The sequence below is a fragment of the Oncorhynchus masou genome, chromosome 11 (genome assembly GCF_036934945.1).
Source record: "Oncorhynchus masou masou isolate Uvic2021 chromosome 11, UVic_Omas_1.1, whole genome shotgun sequence".
Classification (NCBI taxonomy): Eukaryota; Metazoa; Chordata; class Actinopteri; order Salmoniformes; family Salmonidae; genus Oncorhynchus; species Oncorhynchus masou.
In genome coordinates, this window is record NC_088222.1 from 39,887,997 (window position 1) to 39,904,816 (window position 16,820).

The 16,820-nt window shown below is 43.6% G+C and overlaps 1 protein-coding gene across 1 annotated transcript in view; it reads left to right on the top strand.

Moving 5' to 3' along the window:
- LOC135548690 (G protein-activated inward rectifier potassium channel 2-like) overlaps positions 1 to 16,820 on the top strand; it is a 114,614-nt gene that overhangs the window by 9,839 nt on the left and 87,955 nt on the right. The window lies entirely within an intron of this gene.

A 16,820-nucleotide genomic window follows, 5' to 3' on the forward strand; every position in this document is an offset into this window, starting at 1 on the left:
GCCCCTTGCCATCTCCCTCTGAGGCAGAATGCTTCAAGCTGATTCTGACAGGGGATCTGGTGGGAGACAGTGTTGGAGACCAATTGCTATGCCTTGGAGCTACAGGAGCAGAGACAGCCACGGGGAAGGTGGACCACCTGACAAGAAAGGGAACGATCAAACCAGACTGTATGCTTGACTTTAATCGCAAAATGGGGGCAGTGGATAAAGCGGACATGATAAACAGCTTTGTGACATGCACTCGGAAAACCACCAAGTGGTATAAGAAGATATTTTTCCATCTGATCTACACTGCTGTCCTCAATGGCCACATAGTTCACCGCCATCTAGCATCTAGATGATTACTGAACAACGTTTTTTTGTAATTGGACATAGTTCACACACAAATCAAATGCAGTTCTATTATGCAATTATATTGACAATATCTCACTCACCTCTCCACTCCCTCATCATCCTCTCCACTCCCTCAACTTCCCTACTCCCTCTCCAAACAGTTTGTTGCTAGCATACAAAAGCTGACCTCAATCTTCTGCACATGTTCAGTTCCAGTTATGATGTTGGCAAGTTTTGTTCAATACTGTGTGTATGTGGCTTCTGAAAGTACGGAATAAAGAGGAATTATTAGTAATTAGAATAAAATATATTCAATAAAACAATATTACAATAACTGAAGAGCTCCACAAGGGCTTCACAAGGGGGCAGGGCAGACCTATGTAGACCAAATGAATACACAGGACAATGCAATGGTCATGATAAGGCCAAGGCAGCTTCCAAGGATACAACACAAGCTAATACTTCTTTGGAGCAATTAGCATTGTTTTATAGAACTAATATAAAAATATAACTACATAAGCACAATTGAGTATAACACCACAAAGTTTATGAAATCAATACGTCACTTGTCTGCAGTTATAAATGAATACACACATAATACATTATGCTCCATATATAAATAAGGTGTGCTACAGTAGATATGACATAACATGTTACACAGAAACTGTGTTATGATAAGGTAATACGGCACTTACTTTGACAGGGATGCATAGTAATTATTATTAAGGAAAACAACAATGAAGGCAATGCGGGTGCCAGCCAGAAAATACACCAGGGGGAAAAAGTTCGGGCAGGTTCTGTTTTTAATTTTTATTTCTATTTATTTTTACCTTTATTTAACTAGGCAAGTCAGTTAAGAACAAATTCTTATGTTCAATGACACCCTAGGAACAGTGGGTGAACTGCCTGTTTTGACTGGAGATGTGCAAATGGCTGCATACTTGACCTGAGGAGACACTGTTGGAGTGCTTGGGTTATCATCGAAGAGAGTAGTTTCATCTAGCTAATCCTCACCTTACATTAGCATGGCATGTCTCAAACATTAGTTGAAATTGCTAATTCTGTGTGAATTAATAAGGAGGCAGGACATACCTAATTTCAAACTGCTGTTAGAAAATCATGTAAAATATAAAAGTTTAAACATAGCCTATAGATAATTAGCAAGCCGTGCCTTGGGTTGAGGGCAGCATGGGTTAACTGTCCTGTTGCGTAACAGTCTCAGTGAGTGAATTGGAACAGTGAGTGAATTCTGGCATCATGGCATAAGAAAACTCACGCTGGGGGGACCGTTAGAGATATTTGGAACTCATATGTGAAAAGATTGAAATCACCGGCCACTAGGAGAGCTGCCTCTGGATAGGCATTTTCTTGTTTGTTTATGGCCCTATACGTTGAGAGCAGGCTTAGTGCCAGCATCGGCTTGTGGTGGTAAATAAATAGCTACGAAAAATATAGATGAAAACACTCCTGGTAAATAGTATGGTCTACAGCTTATCATGAGGTAATCTAACTCAGGTGAGCAGAATCTTGAGACTTCCTGAACACCGCACCCCCTTGAACTTACCCGACGCTGACGTTCTGTCCTGCCGATTCATAGAAATAACAGCTAGATTATTATCCATGTCCTAGTTCAGCCAAGTTTCCAAGAAACATGAGATATTACAGTTCTTCAGGTCACGTTGATAGGATAGTCTCGAATGGAGCTCTTCCAGTTTGTTCTCCAGTGATTGTACATCTGCCAATAGAACAGAGGGTAGAAGCCCACGACGGCCTCTTATATCGCTCTCTTTCTCTTCCGAGTGTCAGGAATTAGGGCCTGGTCCGGGGTGAGCAGTATATCCTGTGCCGCCGGCTCATTGAAGTAGAAATCTTCATGCAAATCGAGGCTAGTGATCGCTCTTCTGATGTTCAGAAGCCCTTTTCAGTCAAAGGAAACAATGACAGAAACATTATGTACAAAAAAAGTTAAGATCAGCGCCTAAAAAAAACACAAAATAGCAGAATTGGTAAGGAGCCTGTAAAATGGCCGCTATACATTCCAGCACCATTCTCCTTTATCACAGGTGAGTGATGTGCAGTGCGCAACAGGCACTGTCCTTCACTCTCCGATCTTGTAACCTTTTGATCTGAATGAACCATACCTCAAGTATGTATGTCGGCAGAATCAAGCCTTTAGACATGAATGTTAATTATCCTTCATAAGATTTTTTTTTTTATATAGGACTCCCATGATGTCAAGCAAAGAGGCACTGAGTTTGGAAGTAGGCCTTGAAATATATCCACAGGTACACCTCCAATTGATGTCAAATGATGTCAATTAGCCTATCAGAAGCTTCTAAAGCCATGACATAATTTTCTGGAATTTTCCAAGCTTTTTAAAGGCACAGTCAACTTAGTGTATGTAAACTTCTTACCCACTGGAATTGTGATAAAGTGAATTATAAGTGAAATAATCTGTCTGTAAACAATTGTTTGAAGAATGACTTGTGTGATGTACAAAGTAGATCCTAGTCCTAACCGACTTACCAAAACTATAGTTTGTTAACAAGAAATTTGTGAAGTGGTTGAAAAACTAGTTTTAATGACTCTGACCTAAGTATATGTATACTTCCAACTTCAACTGTAGTTTGATTGACTTTGAGTTTGAGTGAGTGACAGGGAGAATGAGCAAGAGAGAAATAGGAGAAACTACATGACTCACCAAGGGAGGTGTCTGTTGAATTATTTATTATAATTATAAATGATATACCCTAATTAGCCTACTCCTGTCTATTTTTGTCTCACCTTCTCGTAAGCCTATTATATGGACAATGTCGCTTTTATTGATCTGTTTGTCAGAGTCAACAGTGGAGGCTACCCTGTAATTTGATGTATTAAAAAAGATTCTGCTTAACGTCTCCAGCCATACAGTGCATTCGAAATGTGAAGAGGCGACTCCGGCATGCTGGCCTTCTAGTCAGAGTTGCAAAGAAAAAGCCATATCTCAGACTGGCCAATAAAAAGTAAAGATTAAGATTGGCAAAAGAACACAGACACTGGACAGAGGAACTCTGCCGAGAAGGCCAGCATTCCAGAGTCACCTCTTCACTTTTGATGTTGAGACTGGTGTTTTGCAGGTACTATTTAATGAAGCTGCCAGTTAAGGACTTGTGAGGTGTCTGTTTCTCAAACTAGACACTATAATATACTTGTCCTTTTGCTCAGTTGTGCACCGGGGCCTCCAACTCCTCGTTCTATTCTGTTAGAGCCAGTTTGCACTGTTTTGTGAAGGGAGTAGTATACAGCGTTGTACGAGATCTTCAGTTTCTTGGCAATTTCTCGCATGGAACAGCCTTCATTTCTCAGAACAAGAATAGACTGATAAGTTTCAGAAGAAAGTTATTTGTTTCTGGCCATTTCGAGCCTGTAATCAAACCCACAAATGCTGATGCTCCAGATACTCAACTAGTCTAAAGAAGGCCATTTTTGTTGCTTCTTTAATCAGAACAACAGTTTTCAGCTGTGCTAGCATCATTGCAAAAAGGGTTTTCTAGGGTTTAGCCTTTTAAAAAGACAAACTTGGATTAGCTAAAACAACTTGCCATGGCAACACATGAGTGATGGTTGCTGATAATGGGCCTCTGTACGCCTATGTAGATATTCCATTACAAATAATTTCCAGCTACAATAGTCATTTACAACATTAACAATGTCTACACTGTATTTCTGATCAATTTTAGGTTATTTTTATGGTCAAAAATTTAGCTTTCCTTTCAAAAACAAGGACATTTCTAAGTGACCCCAAACTTTTGACCGGTAGTTTACGTCTCGTGTTTAAGCCGTTGAATTGCGGCTCCACTTTGTCTCTATACTAACACTTTGCATGTTTGCCTTATGGAGGGAATAACTACACCGTTTGTATTCGGTCATGTTTCCAGTCGCCTTTCCATGAATAAATGCGGTGGTACGTGCTTTCAGTTTTGCCCGAATGCTGCCATCAATCCACGGTTTCTGGTTAGGGAAGGTTTTAATAGTCACAGTGGGTACAATATCTCCTATACACTTCCTTATAAACTCCCTCACTGAGTCAGCGTATACGTCAATGTTATTGTCTGAGGCTACCAGGAACATATCCCAGGGCACGTGATCGAAGCAATCTTGAAGCGTGGAATCCGATTGGTCAGACCAGAGTTGGATAGACCTAAGCACGGGCACTTCCTGTTTTAGTTTTTGGAGCAACAAGATGGAGTCATAGTCAGACTTGCCAAAAGGAGGGCGGGGGAGGACCTTGTATGCATCGTGGAAGTTAGAGTAGCAGTGGCCGAGTGTGTTACTCACTCGTGTACTGCAATTGATATGCTGATTGATATCAGATTAGTTTGTTAAAATCCCCAGCTACAATAAATGAAAACCTCAGGATAAATGGTTTCCAGTTTGCATAAAGTCCAGTGAAGTTCCTTGATGGCCATGTTGGTATCCGCTTGCGGGGGGTCTGCTAACTACTAAACTGCCGGGCCCTGGTCTGCTAACTGCTAGCCCCTGCTAATTGCTTGCTTGCTAACCAGGTCTGCTAACTGCTAGCTTGCCTGCCCGGTCTGCTAACTGCTAGCCCTTGCTAACTGCTTGCTTGCTAACCTGGCCTGCTAACTGCTAGCTTGCCCTGGTCTACTAGCTGCTAGCTTGTTTAGCTCCGGCCTACTAACTGTTAGCTTGTTAGCCTGCTAACTGTCTGAATCGCCGTGTCCCCAGCCAGCCCAACCACTCACTAGACCCATATGTTCACTTGGCTACGCATGCCTCTCTCTAATATAAATATGGCTTGTCCATTACTGTACTGGTTAGTGATTACTGTCTTATTTCACTGTAGAGCCTCTAGCCCTGCTCAATATGCCTTAACCAACCATGTTGTTCCACCTCCTACATATGTGATGACAGCACCTGGTTTAAACATCTCTAGAGACTATATCTCTCTCTTCATTACTCAATGCCTAGGTTTACCTCCAATGTATTCACATCCTACCTTACCTTTGTCTGTACACTATGCTTTGAATCTATGCTATCGTGCCCAGAAACCTGCTCCTTTTACTCTCTGTTCTGAATGTGCTAGACGGCCAGTTCGTATAGTCTTTAGCCGTACCCTTATCCTACTTCTCCTCTGTTCCTCTGGTGATGTGGAGGTTTATCCAGGTCCTGCAGTGCCTAGCTCCACTCCCACCCCCCAGGTGCTCTCATTTGTTGACTTCTGTAAACGTAAAAGCCTTGGTTTCATGCATGTTAACATTAGAAGGCTACACCCTAAGTTTGTTTTACTCACTGCTTTAGCACACTCTGCCAACCCAGTTGTCTTAGCCGTGTCTGAATCCTGGCTTAGGAAAACCACCAAAAACCCTGAAATCTCCATTGCTAACTATAATGTTTTCCGCCAAGATATAGCTGCCAAAGGGGGCGGTGTTGCAATCTACTGCAAAGATAACCTGCAGAGTTCTGTATTACTTTCTAAGTCTGTACCCAAACAATTTGAGCTTCTACTTCTAAAAATTCACCTTTCCAGGAACAAGTCTCTCACTGTTGCCGCTTGCTATAGACCTCCCTCTGGCCCCAGCTGTGCCCCGATACTATATGTGAACTGATTGTCCCCCATCTATCTTCTGAGCTCGTGCTACTAGGTGACCTAAACTGGGACATGCTTAACACCCCGGCCATCCTACAAACTAAGATTGATGCCCTCAATCTCACACAAATGATCAGTGAACCTACCAGGTACAACCCCAAATCAGTAAACACGGGCACCCTCATAGATGTCATCCTAACTAATTCGCCCTCCAAATACACCTCTGCTGTTTCCAATCAAGATCTCAGCGATCACTGCCTCATTGCCTGCATCCGTAATGGGTCTGCGACCAAACGACCACCCCTCATCACTGTCAAACGCTCCCTGAAACACTTCTGCGAGCAGGCCTTTCTAATCGACCTGGCCGGGGTATCCTGGAATGACATTGACCTCATCCCGTCAGTAGATGATGCCTGGCTATTTTTTTAAAGTGCCTTCAGCACCATCTTATAAACATGCCCCTCTCAAAAAATGTAGAACTAGGAATAGATATAGTCCTTGGTTCACGCCAGACCTGTCTGCCCTTGACCAGCACAAAAACATCCTGTGGCGTTCTGCATTAGCATCGAATAGCCCCCGTGATATGCAACTTTTCAGAGAAGTTAGGAACAATTATACACAGGCAGTTAGAAAAGCTAAGGCAAGCTTTTTCAAACAGAAATTTACATTCTGTAGTACTAACTCAAAAAAGTTCTGGGACACTGTAAAGTCCATGGAGAATAAGAGCACCTCCTCCCAGCTGCCCACTGCTCTGAGGCTAGGAAACATTGTCACCACCGATAAATCCACTATAATTGAGAATTTCAATAAGCGTTTCTCTACGGCTGGCCATGCTTTCCACATGGCTACCCCCTACCCCGGTCAGCTGCCCGTCACCCTCCACAGCAACCCGCCAAAGCCCCCACCATTTCTCCTTTACCCAAAATCCAGATAGCCGATGTTCTGAAAGAGCTGCAAAATCTGGACCCCTAAAATCAGCCGGGCTAGACAATCTGGACCCTCTCTTTCTAAAATTATCCACCGAAATTGTTGCAATCCCTATTACTAGCCTGTTCAACCTCTCTTTCATATTGTCTGAGATTCCCAAAGATTGGAAAGCTGCCGCGGTCATCCCCCTCTTCAAAGGGGGTGACATTCTAGACGCAAACTGCTACAGACCTATATCTATCCTACCCTATCTTTCTAAGGTCTTCGAAAGCCAAGTTAACAAACAGATTACTGACCATTTCGAATCCCACCATACCTTCTCCGCTATGCAATCTGGTTTCAGAGCTGGTCATGGGTGCACCTCAGGCACTCTCAAGGTTCTAAAAGACATCATAACTGCCATCGATAAGAGACATTACTGTGCAGCCGTATTCATCGACCTGGCCAAGGCTTTCGACTCTGTCAATCACAACATTCTTATTGGCAGACTCGACAGCCTTGGCTTCTCAAATGATTGCCTCGCCTGGTTTACAAACTATTTCTCTGATAGAGTTCAGTGTGTCAAATCGGAGGGCCTATTGTCAGGACCTCTGGCAGTCTCTATGGGTGTGCCACAGGGCTCAATTCTCGGGCCGACTCTTTTCTGTATACATCAATGATGTTGCTCTTGCTGCTGGTGATTCTCTGATCCACCTCTACGCAGACAACACCATTCTGTATACTTCTGGCCCCTCCTTGGACACTGTGTTAACTAACCTCCAGACGAGCTTCAATGCCATACAACTCTCCTTCCATGGCCTCCAGTTGCTCTTAAACGCAAGTAAAACTAAATGCATGCTTTTCAATCGATCACTGCCCGCACCTGCTCGCCTGTCCAACATCACTACTCTGGACGGCTCTGACTTAGAATACGTTGACAACTACAAATACCTGGGTGTCTGGTTAGACTATAAACTCTCCTTCCAGACTCACATTAAGCATCTCCAATCCAAAATTAAATCTAGAATTGGCTTCCTATATCGCAACAAAGCATCCTTCACTCATGCTGCCAAACATACCCTCGTAAAACTGACCATCCTACCGATCCTCGACTTTGGTGATGTCATCTATAAAATAGCCTCCAACACTCTACTCAACAAACTGAATGCAGTCTATCACAGTGCCATCCGCTTTGTCACCAAAGCCCCATACACTACCCACCATTGCGACCTGTACTCTCTTGTTGGTTGGCCTTCGCTTCATACTCGACGCCAAAGCCGCTGGCTACAGGTTATCTACAAGTCTCTGCTAGGTAAAGCCCCACCTTATCTCAGCTCACTGGTCACCATAGCAGCACCCACTCCAGCAGGTATATCTCACTGGTCACCCCCAAAGCCAATTCCTCATTTGGTCATCTTTCCTTCCAGTTCTCTGCTGCCCATGACTGGAACGAATTGCAAAAATCTCTGAAGCTGGAGACTCACATCTCCCTCACTAGCTTTAAGCACCAGCTGTCAGAGCAGTTTACAGATCACTGCACCTGTACTTAGCCTACCTGTAAATAGCTGATCTATCCACCTACCTCATCCCCATACGGGTATTTATTTATTTATTTTGCTCCTTTGCACCCCAGTATCGTTACCTGCACATTCATCTTCTGCCGATCTACCATTCCAGTGTTTAATTGCTATATTGTAATTACTTCGCCACCATAGCCTATTTATTTCCTTAACTTACCTCATTTGCACTCACTGTATATAGACTTTTTGTTTTCTTTTGTTCTACTGTATTATTGACTGTATGTTTTGTTTATTCCATGTGTAACTCTGTGTTGTTGTATGTGTCGAATTGCTACGCTTTATCTTGGCCAGGTCACAGTTGCAAATGAGAACTTGTTCTCAACTAGCCTACCTGGTTAAATAAAGGTGAGAAAAAAAACATGGCTTTCACTATAACTGAGGAGAGTTCTCTTGGGAGATAATAGGGTCGGCATTTGATTGTGAGGAATTCTGGGTCAGGTGAACAAAAGGACTTGAGTTCTTGTATGCTGTTACAATTACACCATGAGTCGTTACTCATGAAACATACACCCTCACCCTTCTTCTTACTAGAGAGATGTTTGTTCCTGTCGGCACAATGCACTGAAAATCCCGTTGGCTGTACGGACTCCGACAGCATGTCCCCAGCTAGCAATGTCTCCGTGAAACAGAGTATGTTACAATCCCGGATATCTATTTGGAAAGCAACTCAATGTCAACTGATGTCAATTAGATTGAAGCATTCATGGATTTATGACATTTTTCTTGTGAGCAAGGGTTTATTTAGTCTTATAGGGCAGAAGAGAAGCTGCATGTATTTAATTATAGACAAGTTGACTAACCAAAGTGTCAGAAGTTTTAAGTAGATACGTAAAAAATTATTCTGCCGTCTCTGGCTGTACATCGCATTTTTAATCGGCCTAATTGCGGGCCTCAGATTTCCACTTTATCACATATAATCTGGCGGCTGCGGATGGATTAATAGCAATTGTGGGCGGGTGCGATGAACAAACAGCTGACCCCCACATCACTGATGTGCATGTGTCTTAATGTGTGCATCTGCGTATGCATGCGTGTGTGTGTTGCGCAAGTGCATGAGTTTGTGCTTGTGTGTTATAGTCCTACATTTGTGTGTGCACCTGTGCATGTAATGGTATAGGCCTACTGTGCAGTATGTACATAATAATGTATCTCAGTCTGGGCTGTGAGGAAATCCATTAGGATTTACCAGGCGAAAGGAAGATGCTGCCTCACCACAGCATGATTGGTTCTGGGGCTCCTCGCCTGGTGGCTACAGCTGATTAATGGCTTTGTGGCACACTATAGATTTAGTGAGGGACCGTGGAAATTAATTTAATGTAAAAAGTGAGATGGTGGAAAGGATGAGCTTGGGTCAGAGACGAGAGCTCTTAGCTGGACATAATTATTTTATTTTTTAACCCTTCTTCTCCACATTTGGTAGTTACAGTCTTTCCGCATTGCTGCAACTCTCGTACGGACTCGGGAGAGGCGGAGGTCGAGAGCTATGCATTCTCCAAAACACACTTCTTGACACAATGGCCACTTAACCCGAAAGCCAACCACACCAATGTGTTGGAGGAAACATCGTATACCTGGCGACCATGTCAGGGTGCATGTTCCCAGCCCAACACAGGAGTAGCTAAAGCATGATAGGACAAGGACATCCCTGCTAGCCAAACCTTCCCCTAACCAGGATCTCTAATGGCACAGCTAGCTGCAACGCAGTGACTTAGACCACTGCCCCACTCAGGAGGTCCTTAAATGGACAGATATAACTGCTGTCATGATTTAAGGTCATCATTTTTGGGGTAATTTGTTTTGCTCCCTTGGGTGTGAATCATACCGCCTATGGCCCCAGAGCCAGCAGAGGTTATCAAAAAGATATATACACCATCAGCTGGCTTCTCACAGGGTGTCAACCCAAGGACATTTCATTACGAAAACCCACGGTTTAAGAAGTGTTTGCGAAGGAAAGGAGGTTAGGACTAGGTGTTTCAGGTAAATAGACATTGTGTCTCGTCTGGGAGGAAGTGAGAAGTACATGCACGGTCTACTAGATGGCCCCTTATATTAGACGGCAGCCTCAGCATTGCATCTCTCTGGCTGTCCCTGACACATTATTACTGGCAGGCTCATTTCCTTATGATCGAGGATGATATACTGTTAAACAAGCACAGTACCATCCGTCACACATGCAACAAATATGATTTAGCGCTAGTTCTAACAGTGTGAACACAGTGAGATAGAATTATAATCTATTTTCTGTATTTCTATGTGAAAAGGCTGCGTGATTATGTTCCCTTGTTGTCATTTTACAGATCTGCCTTTACTTGCTATTCTGCTTCGGTTTCATTTGGTGAAAATGCAGCTCTGGTTTTGTTGACTGAGCCACCGAAGGAAGAATATTGAATTTAAAAAACTAAAAAAGATTTCACATTTATTTAACCAGGTAGGCTAGTTGAGAGCAAGTTCTCATTTGCAACTGCGACCTGGCCAAGATAAAGCAAAGCAGTGTGACACAGACAACAACACAGAGTTACACATGGAGTAAACAATAAACAAGCCAATAACACAATAAACGTGTCAATGACACAGTGGAAAAAAAGAAAGTCTATATACAGTGTGTGCAAAAGGCATGAGGAAGTAGGCAATAAATAGGCCATAGGAGCAAATAATTAAAATTTAGCAGATAGAGTAGAGATACTGGTGTGCAAAAGAGCAGAAAAGTAAATAAAATAAAAACAGTGTGGGGATGAGGTAGGTAGATTGGGTGGGCTATTTACAGATGGACTATGTACAGCTGCAGCGATCGGTTAGCTGCTCAGATAGTTGATGTTAAAAGTTGGTGAGGGAAATAAAAGTCTCCGACTTCAGCGATTTTTGCAATTCGTTCCAGGGACTGGCAGCAGAGAACTGGAAGAAAACGTGGTCAAATTAGGTATTGGCTTTGGGGATGATAAGTGAGATATACCTGCTGGAACGTGTAATACGGGTGGGTGTTGTTATCGTGACCAGTGAACTGAGATAAGGCGGAGGTTTACCTAGCATAGACTTATAGATGACCTGGGGCCAGTGGGTCTGGCGACGAATATGTAGCGAGGGCCAGCCGACTAGAGCATTCAGGTCGCAGTGGTGGGTGGTATAAGGTAATTTGGTAACAAAACGGATGGCACTGTGATAGACTGCATCCAGTTTGCTGAGTAGAGTATTAGAAGCTATTTTGTAGATGACATCATCGAAGTCGAGGATAGGTAGGTTAGTCAGTTTTACGAGGGTAAGTTTGGCGGTGTGAGTGAAGGAGGCTTTGTTGCAAAATAGAAAGCTGATTCTAGATTTGATTTTGGATTGGAGATGTTTAATATGAGTCTGGAAGGAGATTTTACAGTCTAGCCAGACACCAAGGTATTTATAGTTGTCCACATATTCTAGGTCGGAACCGTTCTGGGTGGTGATGCTAGTCGGGCGGGCGGGTGCGGGCAGCGAACAGTTGAAAAGCATGCATTTGGTTTTACTAGCGTTTAAGAGCAATTGGAGGCCACTGAAGGAGTGTTGTATGGCTGTGAAACTCGTTTGGAGATTAGTTAGTTAGCCCAGTGTCCAAGGAAGGGCCAGATGTATACAGAATGGTGTCATCTGCGTAGAGGTGGATCAGGGAATCACCTGCAGCAAGAGCAACATCAATGATATATACAGAGAAAAGTGCCAGAGGTCCGGACAACATGCCCTCCGATTTGACACACTGAACTCTGTCTGCAAAGTAGTTGGTGAACCAGGCAAGGCAGTCATTAGAAAAACCAGGCTATTGAGTCTGCCGATAAGAATACGGTGATTGACAGAGTCGAAAGCCTTAGCCAGGTCGATGAAGACAGCTGCACAGTCCTGTCTTTTATTGATGTTGGTTATGATATCGTTTAGTACCTTAAGCGTGGCTGAGTTGCACTCGTGACCGGCTCGGAAGCCAGACTGCACAGAGGAGAAGGTACGGTGGGATTCGAAATGGTCACTGAGCTGTTTATTAACATGGCTTTCGAAGACTTTAGATAGGCAGGGAAGGATGGATATAGGTCTGTAACAGTTTGGGTCTAGGGTGTCACCCCCTTTGAAGAGGGGGATGACCGCGGCAGCTTTCCAATCTTTATGGATCTCGGACTATATGAAAGTTAGGTTAAACAGGATGGTAATAGGGGTTGCAACAATGGCGGCGGATAGTTTTAGAAAGAAAGGGTCCAGATTGTCTCGCCCAGCTGATTTGTACGGGTCCAGGTTTTGCAGCTCTTTCAGAACATCCGCTGTCTGGATTTGGGTGAAGGAGAAGCTGAGGAGGCTTGGGCGAGTAGCTGCGGGGGAGGAGGAGCTGTTGGCCAGGTTTGGAGTAGCTAGGAGGAAGGCATGGCCAGCTATTGAGAAATGTTTATTGAAATGTTTAATTATCATGGATTTATCAGTGGTGACCGTTTTACCTCTGGCTTCAGTGCAGTGGGCAGCTGGGAGGAGGTGCTCTTGTTCTCCATGGACTTTACAGTGTCCCAAAACGTTTTGGAGTTAGAGCTACAATATGCGAATTTCTGCTTGAAAAAGCTAGCCTTTGCTTTCCTGACTGACTGCATGTATTGGTTCCTGACTTCCCTGGACAGTTGCATATCGTGGGGACTATTTGATGCTATTGCAGTCTGCCACAGGATGTTTTTGTGCTGGTCAAGGGCAGTCAGGTCTGGAGTGAACCAAGGGCTATATCTGTTCTTAGTTCTGCATTTTTTGAACGGAGCATGCTTATCTAAGATGGTGAGGAAATTACTTTTAAAGAATGACCAGGCATCCTCGACTGATGGGAAGAGGTCAATATCCTTCCAGGATACCCGGGCCAGGTCGATTAGAAAGGCCTGCTCGGAGAAGTGTTTTAGGGAGCGTTTGACAGAGATGAGGGGTGGTTGTTTGACCGCGGACCCATAGCGGATACAGGCAATGAGGCAGTGATCGCTAAGATCCTGATTGAAAACAGTGGAGGTGTATTTGGAGGGCAAGTTGGTCAGGATAATGTCTATGAGGGTGCCCATGTTTACGGATTTAGGGTTGTACCTGGTGGGTCCCTTGATGATTTGTGTGAGATTGAGGTCATCTAGCTTAGATTGTGTTAAGCATATCCCAGTTTAGGTCACCTAACAGAACAAACTCTGAAGCTAGATGGGGGGCGATCAATTCACAAATGGTGTCCAGGACACAGCTGGGAGCGGAGGGGGGTCAATAGCAGGCGGCAACAGTGAGAGACTTATTTCTGGAGAGGTTCATTTTTAAAATTAGAAGTTCAAACTGTTTGGGTATAGAACTGAAAAGTATGACAGAACTTTGCAGGTTATCTCTGCAGTTGATTGCAACTCCTCCCCCTTTGGCAATTCTACCTTGACGGAAAATGTTGTAGCTGGGTATGGAAATCTCAGAATTGTTGGTGACCTTCCTAAGCCAGGATTCAGACACAGCAAGGACATCAGGGTTGACGGAGTGTGCTAAAGCAGTGAGTAAAACAAACTTAGGGAGGAGGCTTCTGATGTTGACATGCATGAAACCAAGGTTTTTTTGATCACAGAAGTCAACAAATGAGGGTGCCTGGGGACACGCAGTGATGATAAGAGAGGTTGTATCTCTGGATAAGCTGGTTATAATGGGTGAGGTCACCGCATGTGTGGGAGGTGGGACAAAGGAGGTATCAGAGGTATAATAAGTGGAACTAGGGGCTCCATTGTAAACTAAAACAATGATAACTAACCTAAACTTTTCTTGGTGGTGCCGCCGGGCGCCGTGTCGACTAAGGATACAAGCCAGATGGCGAAAGAGATATTGTAGTTGTATTAATTTAGTTTGCTAGCCGGGAGACGCACCTAGCTCACGGCTAACTGGTGCTAGCTTCGGGGCAGGGGCATTAGCCACTATAGTCACTCGGGAGCAGCGGTGATCCGGTTGCCAAGGTCCAGAGCTTACGCTAAGGATCCGGTGGAGTAGTGTGTTCTCGCCGTGTTTGGGTGGAGTCCGGGTGAACAACTGAGTAGGCCGGGAGGTGGGCCTCAGGGATAGTTTCGGTACTGGGTAACTCGGTGGGTGCTAGCTAGCTGTGAAGATCAGGAGAATGGTCCATAGATTACAGCAGGAATCCGGTGTTGTGGTTGAGAGATAGTCCGTTTCTGGTAGGCTGGCGAGTATTATCCAAGCTAAAAAAAAGGGCTGGTACCTGTGCAGAAGGTAAAGGCCGCTAGCAGTGGCTAACAATGACTAAATAGCTTATAGCAAATTAGCTGGTTAGCTTCTGATGGCTAGGTGGTTCTAGAAAGGGTCTAAAAATTAAAAATATTAGCGGTTCCGTATCACATTGGGTGAGGCAGGTTACCGGAAGGTATAACTGAACTATAATGGAGAAGAGATTGAAAATAAAATTGAAATACAAACAAAAAAGTCGAAAAAATACAAAAGTACATAAGAGGACGAACAAAACACGTCTGCACTGCTACGCCATCTTGGAGGAAAGGAATCATTGCATGTGAGCCTTCTTTTGGCACCAGGTTTGGGGGAAGTCTATGTACACTGTTTTGCTAACTCTGTGTTGATTTGTCTTGAATACTCCACTGAATAGTCCACAGTCTATGGTTTGATAAAAAGTCTGTTTCAAAAATACTTTAAATGTGCAACATGCTGCGCCTTAGCTTTGTCCCTCTCCCGCAGAAAAGTATGCAAGAAGTCATTGTGCACATTGTTCAGTCAGATGATCCTTCCAACTCTATTACTGGATTTATTCTGTTGGATCGAAGCCTCTGTTCTGAATGCGTGTTAATTAATTTATGTTGAGACCACTCAACGCTTGCTCCTGCCATGTCTTTCCTATATACAGTATATACTGTATTGTCACAGGGACTAGCCTAGTAAGAGCAACCTGTTGAGTAAGCCTAGAATTCCAGCCTCTAGATGGCCAAATCATATCCAGCGCATGTTCCCTGCCAAAGTATGCTAAATCTAGGAACTGTCATCAAGCTGATAATCCAGGAACTGTCACCAAGCTGAGATGCAGCACAGTGTGTCCCTGTGCTCTGAGTGGCACTGATTTCAGGGAAACTTCCTTATGCTCCACAATATGTCGCCATAATATTATATCACCCTGCTAATATTATATAGTCAGAGTACCAAGCTTAAATGAATGGCTGAATAATTCATTAATCAAAGGGGGTGAATCGCTAATCTAATTTCCTATCCCCCTCGGTTCTGTATGTCTTGTGTCACAGCGACACAAACATTGTGTTTTTCTGTTCTCTCTGCCCCTGCTTCTTGCTTTGGCTCTGGGCTTTTTTTTCTTCAGGACAGTGGTCTAAATACAGCTGTCTGTTGGAAGAGGATGATTCACTCCCATCAGTGTCAATCGCAAACCTACCTACCTCTGTCTGTGGGTCTCTCTTTGTGTGTCTGTGATTGTAGACGCAGCCACAGGATACTTTGGAACATGAACATTAAACATTATCTCCCATCAGTGGCAGTCAGTGCTGTTTAAGATGAGGCAGGACAAAAAAAATTATTGAGCATTGCCTTATTTCTATTGTATGACTCTCATTCATATTCCATTCACCCAGTTCAATGTAACCGGGATATATTTAGGCTACTACATGATACTCTACATTTCCCTATACCCATCATGAGGTTGCTACAACCTAGCCTATGAATGAAAGTTTACAACGTAGGTGCACACAGGTCGAGAGACAAATTTGAGGTGACAGACAGTGACATTCAATACCGAATTGCACACTTTTGCTTGCATCTAGCTGATATAGGGTGCTTCCGTTAAAGAAACGTTTTTCAACAGAATCAGTGGAATGAATACACCTCTGATCACACATACACAGTTCACTTTCATAGCAGCCTCTCACCTCTTCCCTTTGCTAGTGGACTTCAATGCACAACACATCAGCTGTACGTGACCAGGCCAAAAAAACTTTCCAAGCCAAACCGCTGCCCACAGTATACATTGAGGTATTAGCTAAAGCAACGTTATAGTCAGCATAGCTAATAGAACTAACGCGTTAGTAAACCCGCTACAATCGTGCAGTAACATCAGTAAACAGTTACACCGGTGGGCCCCGGTGGCAATAAGCAAGTACAGGGGGCTTTACTTTTCTTAGGTAGGGGAATCACTTTTGCTTCCCTCCAAGTGTGAGGGCACATACTTTCTAGTAGGCGTAAATTGAAGATATGGCAAATAGGATTATCCTCAGTAATTTTCCATCCAAGTTCTCAGAACCTCTTCCACACTTACTTTACAGAATTCAAAATTACAATAGCTGTCTTTCATAATTTGGTCAGATACAGTGCCAGTCAAAGGATTGGACACACCAACTCATTCAAGGGTTTTTCTTTATTTGTACTAATTTTACATTGTAGAATAATGGTGAAGACATCAAAAC